Consider the following 12,086-nt stretch of genomic DNA (forward strand, 5'->3'; position numbering starts at 1 on the left):
GCTGCACATGAAGCAAGCAATTCCTACCCACTTCCAAAAACATATCCCACCGTTACCACCATTTTTGGTTAAGAGGTACTGTCTCGCATGTCTTTCTCCCCATGCCCCAAGAGCCTGTGTGCTGCACCATAAACAACACTACTCTAGAAGCACTGGCTTCCACACTATGCAGGTTCCAGACTTCAACGCCTCATTTAGCATGGGGGCACGATAGGTCTAGATTGTCTATAAGTAACACAGAATTATTCTTTAAAGCCTAGTTTAAGGATGGCTTGTGCTGGTTTATCTGAAAATAAAGTGAGTTTGGTTAAGATGAGGAAATTAACTTATGTTTTTAAGCTAGTGTACCAAAGGGCTTGGGTGTTTTGTCGCTTAAATGGGTGGTTGTTGGGCTCAACAATAAAAATGGAGAAAACTGTTTTGTCGACAACAAAAGTGTCCACTTTCACAATAGCACAAGGAATTCAGCATGGTCACCAAATTATAATGTTCCACACATCAAGTAAATCCCAGTTGAGAACTTACAAGTGCTTTGCTTTCTCTTTTGTATCAGCCATCATCCCTTTCACAAAAAAATATGGTCTCTTTCATAATAAATCACTAAAAGCTCTGCAGTGCGCCCCTCTGCTCAATAAATGATGGCGAAAACCCAACAGTAATAGGGCTATCAAAGTTATATTTATTTAAAGCCCAAAGGAATGTTTTGATATGTTAAATGCCACAATATGTATATATTTGATAGTGTTATCCTTGTTTACAGAACTCAATTTGAATTCTAACATTCTCGCTTCTACTTAATTTGGAATTAAATCCTGTAATGAATGGTGTGTAATATTTCATGCCCTTGTAGTAACTGACAGAGTCCATGTGCTTCTGTTGGCACAGGAAGTGCGTTAACAGTCTGAGGTCAGTAAAACTAAAAAGGGTCTATAATAAATGACTATCAGTCCACTTATTACAAAGTACAAATCAACAACAGTGATAATCCATCTTCTTTATGAAAGTTGAACCAAATAAGCTTGTAGTTTCTATGCTACAAACAAGAAATATTACAAACTCAATGATATGGTCCTTGCCAATTTCAAACCCCAACTTTCACTGAATGCCAAGTCACTTGGATTCCCCATAGGCAAACACTTAAAACTTCGAGGAACACATTGACAAAAAATAAACAAAGACTGCCTGTTACCAGCTCTCACGTCTGAAAAAAGTGAAACCGCTTCTTCCAGAGATTTACCTCAGAACTGCTGTTCATGCCCATGTACACTTGTAAATGTAAATCCAGTATTTGTAAAGCACACAGCTACCCGGAGGCATCCCGGCGTTGGGGGCCTTCGGGAAGATTAAGCGAGCTATTGCCCAGAGTCACATGGTGCTGGGCTGACCTGCAGCCGGTGCCGGGGATCGAACCTTGATCCTCGGCGTCCGATGTCAGTTCCCCTGGCCGCAGCGCCACACCACTTGCATCTGGAATGTGATAATGTCCTACTACATAGCTTTGCAGAGTCAACACTGATACCCCTTTGTGGCATCCCACACGCTGTAGCACATTTCATCCAGGACTTGATGACATATGAGCACATCATCCCCATCACGATGGAACTCCATTAGCTCAGTTAGCCAGCATGCAACATCTTCAAAACCAGATGCATCATACTATCTTGTAGACAAGCTCGCCATCTGTGGTGGTTCTCGGCACATTGCAGCAGGACACCTTTACACTGCAGACTATGAAGTGTAAAAAGACAAGAAAACAAGGCAGCAGGACTTTTCTATTTATGCACCCAGGATTTAGAACAACTTCCCTATATCCATCAGAACCATCCCAACGGTGCTTTAATTCAGGAGTTGAAGACTACCCTCTTTAAAAACACTATCACAGTTCATTATTCATCCACAAAGCAGCTACATCACCTATCACTGACTGACCTTATGCAGGTCCACTAACTTGTGGCGAGGTTCACGATACAGAAACACCCCATGCATAACCCCAACACACAATATAGAAGAGACAAGTGATAGGTGGCAGGATATACAAGTGGGGGACAGTGTACTTTAAAAATACATATTACAAAAGTCTAGGCTATTTGTGGTGAGGGGAGAGCACAGGGGCAGCAGCACTGAAGGCCCTTTAGGGCAAGGATGCCATGTGCATGGGTGCCACTGGAAATGGATCTGCCCTGTCAGTCATGCCACAAGTTTAAACTGCAGTGCAGTCAGACATGACAGGGAGCAGTCAGGTAGAAGCAGGGTACACAATATAACAGAAGGGCTATCCAGTGCCAGTACATGCTTGCCAGTCATGCAGCGCCGGGTAATGTTGTTACACGCCCGGCCTGAGAGGGACACGAGAACTAGGGCGAAGGGGCCGCCACTTTCATCGCTTGGGGCACTACTTCACGCTGCAACGCCCAAGGGCGGCAAACAGAGATCCAGCCGACCAGCTAAACCTACTCACTAAACCCCGCCCACTCTAAGATGGGCGGAAACTGCCAACTATAAACAGGGCGGGCGGATAAAGCCGCGTGCGGACGCTACAGCTAATCAGCATCTAGGATTACTGTGCAGCGCACTAGGATTGGCTTAGATGCATCCAATAGTAGGTCATGGAACACATTAGAAGTATTGCGCACTCCAAGAATATGTTCGGTTGTGGGATTGGTTGCTGTGCGACCCGGAAGTGCTAACACTACGGATGAATAACATGCTGTCCAGCAACAAGCATTGGTTACTGATACAGGCATGAGTTTGGATTTACGGACTATCATTGTAAGTAGGGGACAGGTGGTCACTGTAGTGAGAACTCTGGATAATACCAGTCTTTCTGAAAAAATGAGTTTGCAACTTAAACGGACCCACGAGCTCAGAATCTGCTGTAAATGTTGGGATATGTACTCATTTTTAACCGTTTTAGAATGTTTTATTTCAGTTTGGAGATAATTACCTCTGTTTCACCGACCCTATAACACAGCTCTCAAATTTGCTCTGATGCATTCGCGAGTAGCGTCCGTGGTCCAGGGTTTTCCTTCGCATTCTTGGACTTGCAATGCTGGTTTTGTAATAGGACAGACTGGACTACATGTCCCACAATGCAATGTTAAAGCCTGAATGCTGCTTGCATGCTTCAGACAACGTGAAAGCTTTGTATTGGGAATCGTGATGAGACAACTCGGAGTTTACACCAATCCAATAATACCTTTTTGAAACTGGCTAATCTTTAGTTTATAACACATAAAATACATATATAGAATGTTAAAAATCACCCTACTATGAAATTTGTCTCTCCAATTGTGCCTGAATCTGATTCCCCATAGTAAATCTGTGTAATTATGTATGGAGATACTAACTGTGTTTGCTCACTAGCACTCCCATTAACATCTCTTCCTATTATACGGAGCAGTGTTCAGTTGTGGCTGCTTTTTCAGGGTGATCACCACACTCTACTTCATTGTGGGCACTGTATTGAGTAGTGAACTTTTCGTCTACTAATCCTTGATTGTGTATGTGTTACTGTACTTAGTTCAGTGGCAGCAAAACGAAGTTACAACACCCAAAATGTGTTAGCCTTTGACACAAAAGTGCATTACTGCTAACTGTGTCCGTATTGACGTGGACATGGGTGGCTACTGTACGTTTGTAACTGCAACAAAACTCAATCAATAAAGTATACAAAATGGATTGATATGTGTACTGAATCATTTACCCATTTGCTTTGTGGAGGAAGAAAATGCCCAGAGGTGTAAAGGAACTTGTGCTTAAAAGAGTTTTTACCTGTATACCTTGTCACATTCCTTATCTACAATGTGATCATCAACAGTAGTCCAGCCTCAGTTGGCGATATAGATACTGTGCATCTTACATTGTGCTATGTCTTTTCTTATAGTGCATGAATCAACAATTATAATGTCTGTTTGGATCTGTTGGGAGTTTCACTTGCAGATGTGACCAGCAAGTGGTTTACCATTAACTGGGATCTGTTATCATTACTCATATTCTGATTTTTTTTGTCTTGCCCTGGTCATTTGAGAGTTGTAGTTTTGGTACATTTTAATTGGGCTAATTGGACCAATACGTCTGATACTGATATGCAAAAGCAATATTTCGGAAAGGAAAGCTGGTGTTCTGGTCACGGGGGCAATCTAGTGACTTTATATGTGTGTGCTGTCAAGTAACTTCGAGGGGAGATAGGGTAGGGGAGGGTTTTGCATTCTTTTGTGAGGACCATGTGCATCCACTGTGTGACAAAATTTTGTGGCTGACCCCTGGGGTTCCTACCATGTAAGCTGTGTTCATGCAGGTGTCGTGTATAGACTGGACAAAGGTTGCTCAGGAGAGAGAGAGAGTGGCTCCAAACTTGAGTCTGCAGTCAGAGCCCGTGTGTTAGTGAATTTGCTCTTGGTGTGCAGAGCTTTGTGGAATTTTCACAGTCTGAGAATATCTGTTTTTGTTTGTTTGTCAGTGTAGGTTTCCCAAAGGTGATATTTCTTACCAAACGTGCGCAGGACTCGCTACTCCTTGCTGTTCAGATAAAATTCTGTTAAATTTAACATCACAAGTGCTGTGGTACTTTAAGATGACTAAGAATGGGAAAAGGAAGCCTAAAATATGTCTTTGCAAAGCAAAGGTGCATGATGCCACAGTAATTATGATATGTATAATAATTATGTAATGTAAGAAAAATTAACTGTGTTGATTAGCACTGTCCTCGTTACATCTTCCTCACTCTCACATTCTGTTTTCTGTAATCTTCTTCCCTCTCACATTCTGTTTTCTGTAATCCAGTCTGAACCATTTCCAACACACTTATGTGTGCAGTCCATTGCGTTTGAAATGCTCCTCCTACATTCAAATCTTCTCTACAAAGTACTCCACTTTCCACAAAAAGTGTGCCCAGTGAATTACCTAGAATAAAAATAATTCCAAGATAGATGTTCTTGTCCCATTAAAACTGCGCTGGGATTTCCCCACTTTGTCAGAGTTTTCCTGCACAGTGCCAGTAGTGTCAATGAGCCAATATCTGTAAACTGTTCAGATATAATGCCTATTTCTAATTCCCAAGGCTGTCTGTTATCAGGGCTGAATTTAAAACCGCACACAGTCTATGATCCTCATAATTACCTAAAATATATTAACCCTATTATTTAAATAGATGACTAATAATAAGATCAGTATAAAAAAAACTCATTTTGTAGGTGAATGCATGTGTGGTCCACGCTCCTACACAATAAGTCGTCCACGTCAAAAGTTTTTCTTTTTTTTCTGCAGCCATACGTGGTCAAAACCAATTCAAAGGTAATAGGTCACAAAGGCGAGACCTATTAGCTTTGCCAGTGCTTGTTAAAATATGAGTTATGCTGGCAGGTCTGATTACCTTTCCATATCCCTTTATTGTATTGGTAGTTTATCTTTTATATTCTTGGTCCGATTTCTTAGGCTGACTTTGACAGCAGTTTATCGGCTCTGTGATCTTATGGATCAGCAAGAGATAACAGACGCCAATAAAGAGTGAGTTTGGGTTGATGTTCGGGCTAGACAGACTGTGTTACAACCATCTTGTAGACACCATTCACTCTATGTCCAGGTCTAACCCTCTGGTGCCGACATACTTACACCTTAAAGCCACTCTGTGGCATCTGCTATTCATCACTGGAGGAACTAGAAACACCAGAGGCAAAAACAATCTTCTGTTGAAACCTCGAAGATTCCGGAAGGAAAAAACATATAAGCGCTCCTTCTCGGGAATGGCGCCTAGGATCTGGAACTCTCTCCCGACCGAAACCAGGCTTATCTCGTCCACCACACTCTTTAAAAATGAAGTAAAAGCTATCCTCATGGCTAAATACACCTGAACTACTATCTTGATCACTGTTAGTACTCTGCACCGAGCTATACTACATGTTTGACCCTTTTGATTATTTGTATTTAACTGTCTATTACTCACATGTTTAGCTTTGTAACCACCTAGCTGTACTACTTTGTACTCATGTTGGGCTTAGTCGCCACCAATTTGTACTCATGGACCTATTGATTTATCTGTTTAACCATGCTCCCTCATGTACTTCTCTTTGTAAAGCGCTCTGATATCTGCAAGGATCTTGTCCGCGCTATATAAAACTTTCAAAATAAATAAATAAAATAAATCACGTCCACCCCTGCATGCGCCCAAAAGCCAAGATCAGCTACATCTTCCCTAGGATAATATTTTACATGACATATGCTGCATGATACCCCTTCAAGGATGTGAATCAACATTCCACAAACTAATAGCATACTTGATGGTCTCAACTGCATTTAATGAGAACATCTCTGCACCTTGACCCCAATCACAATTTTTTGTAAAACATTTTGCAAAGCTGTTAAATAATGGACGTTACAGTCTTCAAGTAGTACAACTGGCAACATCACCTACACTTAAAAATGCATCCACATTTGCAGGGTACTTGTCCGGGTCATACAGTGGCCCAATCACGATAGTCAAGGTCATTTGTCACTGGTGTCCTAGGATCTGTCCTGCAAACTGGACCAAATTCCTCCTTTCCACACTTGACTCTCAGGGTAGGGAAGACAAGCAGTCCAAAGCTTCTCAGGGAGATAGTGTGAGGAGCAAGAGCTTAGAACTTAATAGTCAACCAAAAGACACAGTAATGCTAAATCGAAGCAAGTGCTTATTTTTAAATGAAAAGAAAGTACTTTTAGTGTCAGTAGAACTCAATATTACATAACCAAATTAGAACCTAATACAGGGTTGTAGTCTGTGTTGCATTTTAACAATAAAGCTCTACATCCCCCCGTCTCTGCCATTGTCCTGTCTCCCTAGTAGGTTTGGGATTCTAGGTCTTTAATCCCCAGCACACTCTGGGTTAGACATTGATCACACACAGGTGCAGATAGCGAGAAATTTTCTTGATCGGTCAGATACAAGTCAGGTAAGTGTCTTTTGCCCTGCTGGCTAAAGTCCTAACCATGAGCAGCAGACTCAGCTGCACCCATAAGTCTCTTGTCCCAGGTGTAGGCGATCAATGCAGCTGTAGCGGTGTGGTGATTGTGGTTCATGCTTCTACCCTCATGACAGCAGTTCTTCTCCTGTGGGGCTGCGATGGCAGCTTTGGATCAGGACAGTGTCTACAGGTTGAGATTGATCACGTTGCTCTGCCACCCATTCCTTTGTCAGCCTTCCTGGCTGGTTGCAGATAGGGTTTCAAATTCAGCAGTTACAAGTTGTAGTCTGGTCAGGACTTCCCACTTTAGTAGCAGTGCTGCTTGGTTCTCTGTCAAGTTGGTGGCAGCAGCACTATTTTTTCGAGACCTCCGTGGAATCAGGGTGGCACTTGCTCCGTAAGAGTCTTAGTGTGACTGCCACAGGAACAACACAGAAAAGACCGGGGAGTCCTTCACAGTCTGCTTTCTCTGGATGCTCCACACACCAGGAACACATTGGGCTGGTTCTCCTGGACAGTCTTTACTCCTGCAGAGCCAGACATACTCTTTCCCTCTCTCCGGAACTAGGCAGACTCCTAGACAGTTCAGGTAGAACCTCCTCTCTTCCAGCAGAAAGTGCAGACTCCAGGTGATGTCCTCTCACCTCTGGGAGGCTGACTGCCAGACAGAAGTCCTGGTCACACAGAAGTCCTTTAAGTACCCTGTAGAGCACAGCCTTCCTTGGTCAAGAAAAACTCAGGGCATGGAAAAAGTTTGGATGCTACTTCCGTACACATGTTGCAAATGGGATGTGGATCTACTTTTTTAGTCTTCAGAAGCGAGTTTGGTTGGCTCTTGCAGATACCTCAGACATAGCCTTCTTGTAAGGGGTTAGTTCTCACAGCAGGTAGCAATTGGACATCCCCCTAGCATGAGTATAGCATGAGTATCCAAAATATGGCCACAATGAAGAGTAAGATCTCTGTACCTGCCCGTCATCAGCCTTCCTGAAGCAGCAATCGGGCTAACCCCTACCATCCAACAAATTCTGGTGCTCAGAAGAACTAATCGTCAGTGGTTTGCTAACAAGGCTCGGATTAGATTTCTATAGGTTATCTATCACCCTCCAGCTACAGGAATGCAGGTGGTTCTAATTTCTGCTAAAATATCTACCTATGAGTTTTGTTGTAGAATAAAATTTGCTAAATAATTTGTGATCCAGCGGCCATGGAAGACTCATTACCACCAGGCCCCAAACCCCATAACTGACCTAAGGTATAGTGCAGTGCCCAGAATGGTGTGGAGAAATTCAACTGTATACGATTTATATTTGTACAACTATAAATTCAAACAATATTAGAATTGACAAAGAATATTAATCTTCTAGTATCACGAATATATCTAATATAAAAATATTGTATTTTCCAAATGTTAATTTCACGTTAATACGAAATAATCGAATCCTTGTATATCAGTCAAAATCTTGGTCCAGTATAAAATACAACGTTTATTAGGGCAGTAGCAATTTAGACATAAGACAACCCTTATGAAATACATCACATTTGTTCTTGTTTGTCCGCTCCAGTAGTCTTTGATTTGCTCTAAAATAAGCCACTTAGGGGCATATTAACAACGCCAGCGATAATTATTGCTGGCCGTGCTAAGCGATAATTTTATTATCGCAGGCTATCTCTGGAATTTATCGCCCTGGTAGCGTGTTTTTAACAACGCGTTACTCCAGGGCGATAAAAATTCCAGAGATAGCGAGGTCATCTCCCTTTTGCAGGTAACATCGCTGGTTTTCCAGCGATGTTCCCTGAAAAACGGCGATAACCTTGCTGATACGACCCACAGGGTCGTATCAGCATAACCCACCCCAATGTTGGGGACAGGTAAGTCTGCATTTTAGCAGACGTTAGTTTTTGGAGAAAACAGCTGTTTTCTCCAAAAACTAACGTGCTAAAATGCTGGGGCAGCCTGGTAAATATCGCGATGTGAACATCAGCGATATTTGCATGGTTGTCCATCCGGGGTACGCCCAATGACGCCCACTTTGCATCTCATTAGAGGTGCAAAGGGAGGCTTTGGGAAAAAGGGTGCTAACATGCAATTATGCATGGTAGCACCCTCTTGTAAATAGGTGATAGTTTTATCTCCGCTTTTTTGGCGTTGTAAGCCATAAAAGCGGAGATAAAGCCCTTGTAAATATGCCCCTTAGTATTTTGCGGCAAGTGTCACAATGTTTCTTCAGGGTTGTGTGCAGCAGCTGACAAACAGAGCACACAATCAATGAAAAACGTGTTAGAATAACATCAGACATAGCACAAAACATGTATCCTCAGACTCCCCTCCGAGAGTCTGCACGCCTCAAAAGCAGAATTCGATTAACTGTGCTAAAACACAGAAATAAAGATTTACAGCGCGAGGCAGACACCCAGATGCGCTGTGCTGCTGTCACGACGTATTTATGTGATAGAAACACAGACCACCGCTGGATCTGACGGGCGAGGAAAGTTTACGAGCTCCCCGGGCCCCATTGGAGTAATCTTCATACAATCCAAGGAGAAAATCTGTGGAAATAGAGCTCCATCTCAGCCCACCACACCCCTCCCTGTCACGGTGACATCTTGATGAGCAGAGCTTGTCTTCTAGTAACACATTTGTAGCGGACAAGCTGGTCTGAATGAAGTCCTGAGGAAAATTTAATTTATGGCGCTTTCAAAAGCCATACAGTGTAGTAATGTATCGCACCTTGCTCTCGCATCGCCCTCGATCTGACCCATAAGTACAGCCATCTCCTATTTCTGTTTCAGAAACGAAAAATTGCACCAATAGATCGGCTTTCTAAACTCCCCACCCCCTGCACCCCCTAAACATTATTCCAAAAGATTAAACGGCATATCTCTTTATGTATTCACCAAGATGGTTTTTGTTCAGTGCACATTGGGGTGGACTGGCCTATGCGCAGGGCACTGGAATTAAGGGGCAGATTTACAAGCCCCATGCGCCGCCGGTGCATCACGTTTTGTGACGCACCGGCGGCGCAGCCTGCTAAGGGATATTTGCAAGCACAGGTAAAGTCACCCTGCGTGACTTAACCTGTGCTTGTAAATATCGCCCCTGTTCACACAACACTTTGCGTGTTAGGGGCGGGACATGGGTGTTGCTGTGGGTGTTCCCACGCGACACCCATGTCCACTGATGCATTTCCAGATTTACGAGAAATCGTAATCCTGTAAAAACGTCAGTTTGCTGCGCCACCATAGGGGTGGCATAGCCAAGCGAAATGAGGAGAATTTTTTTCATTTCTCCTCGTTTTTTCCTCTTCAATGCGTGCTGCATTCTACAGCACGCATTGAAAGAGAAAAATGCCTGCAGTGATTGCTGCGCGCGCACTGCGGCACTTTCTTGTAGATTCTGCCCCTAAGTGATTTTGTGCAAACCAACCAGAAGTCACTAAAAACTCAATCGCGCCCGTTGCCGTGCAGTGAAAGGCAATTTACTAAGGTGCACTCGTCACCTACCTTTCTGTTGGTATTGCTGTTTTGGGGTCTCGGATTGATTCCTTGTCCAGTGTTAATATGAGGATAAAACACAAAATTAAGAGGTAATGCAATCACGAAGAGCGCCGCATTACGCTGCATAATTTGCGTTTTCTTGACGCATAATTGAGTCAATCCTGCCACATAATGTGGTCCTTTGATGCCTCATAATTCAAGTGGCCCTACTTATCGGTAAAGAGGCGGTGGTGCTGTGGCAGAGTCAGCCACGTCCATTGCTACCCTGCACCCGTTGGGTTCGTAGCTGTTTGATGGTTGCATTCAGTGCTTGAAATGGAAAAATAGAATTGCAGATACTCTGTACCAGAGGACCTGCTTGTTTCTGTTAAGTGCCGGTACTCTCCAAATAAAAGTATCATGTCACGCTTAATAAGTGCCGGTACTCTCCTTCTCAAAATAAAAAAGTGCCGGTACTCCGTACCGGACAGTACCGGCCCATTTAAAGCACTGGTTGCATTTATAAAACGCCCTCATGCGGTGACCAGGGTTGTGCTCCGATTGTGTTTCAGGTGCTGCGCATGGCCTGTATTCGGGGGGTTTACCCAGGGAGGGGCAGAGGAGCAAGCCATGGGACTGGCCTTTATATAAACTGCTCTAGTGCTCTGGCCTACCCAGGAGGGACAGAGAAGCAAGCCCTGGGATTGGTCTTTATCACCTTCAGCGCGGCGCGAATTTTCGCGCTGTGCTGAAGGTTCTAATGGGCTCATGACGGAACGGTTCCGTCATGAGCACAGGCCAACCGACGCTCATGACGGAACCGTTCCGTCATGAGCATCGAAGGGGTTAAACAAACCGCTCTAGCGCTCTGACCTACCCAGGAGGGGCAGAGGAGCAAGCCATGGGATTGGTCTTTATACAAACAGCTCTCGTGCTCTGGCCTACCCAGGAGGGGCAGAGGAGCAAGCCATGGGATTGGTCTTTATACAAACAGCTCTCGTGCTCTGGCCTACCCAGGAGGGGCAGAGGAGCAAGCCATGGGATTGGTGTATATACAAACAGCTCTAGTGCTCTGACCTACCCAGGAGGGACAGAGGAGCAAGCCATGGGACTGGTCTTCATACAAACAGCTCTCGTGCTCTGGCCTACCCAGGAGGGGCAGAGGAGCAAGCCATGGGATTGGTGTATATACAAACCGCTCTCGTGCTCTGGCCTACCCAGGAGGGGCAGAGGGGCAAGCCATGGAATTGGTCTTTATACAAACAGCTCTAGTGCTCTGGCCTACCCAGGAGGGGCAGAGTGGCAAGCCATGGGACTGGTCTTTTTACAAACAGCTCTCGTGCTCTGGCCTACCCAGGAGGGGAAGAGGAGCAAGCCATGGGATTGGTCTTCATACAAAGGAGCAAGCCATGGGATTGGTGTATATACAAACAGCTCTAGCGCTCTGGCCTACCCAGGAGGGACAGAGGAGCATGGCATGGGATTGGTGTATATACAAACAGCTCTAGTGCTCTGACCTACCCAGGAGGGGCAGAGGAGCAAGCCATGGGATTGATGTATATACAAACAGCTCTAGTGCTCTGACCTACCCAGGAGGGGCAGAGGAGCAAGCCATGGGATTGATGTATATACTAACAGCTCTAGTGCTCTGGCCTACCCAGGAGGGGCAGA

General features: G+C 44.3%; 1 protein-coding gene across 3 annotated transcripts in view; it reads left to right on the plus strand.

The window, feature by feature from the left end:
- The first annotated feature begins 2,642 nt into the window (after positions 1-2,642).
- Positions 2,643-12,086, plus strand: part of GNB1L (G protein subunit beta 1 like) — a 501,997-nt gene continuing 492,553 nt past the window's right edge. For 2 of the 3 annotated variants that reach the window (XM_078667935.1, XM_078667937.1), the window contains exon 1: positions 2,683-2,769. The gene's annotated coding sequence lies outside the window, so the exon portion shown is untranslated. Of the gene's footprint in view, positions 2,770-12,086 lie in introns of all 3 variants that reach the window. The other variant, XM_078667934.1, reaches the window with a different exon arrangement.

The sequence above is a fragment of the Lissotriton helveticus genome, chromosome 11 (assembly GCF_964261635.1).
Source record: "Lissotriton helveticus chromosome 11, aLisHel1.1, whole genome shotgun sequence".
Taxonomy (NCBI): domain Eukaryota; kingdom Metazoa; phylum Chordata; class Amphibia; order Caudata; family Salamandridae; genus Lissotriton; species Lissotriton helveticus.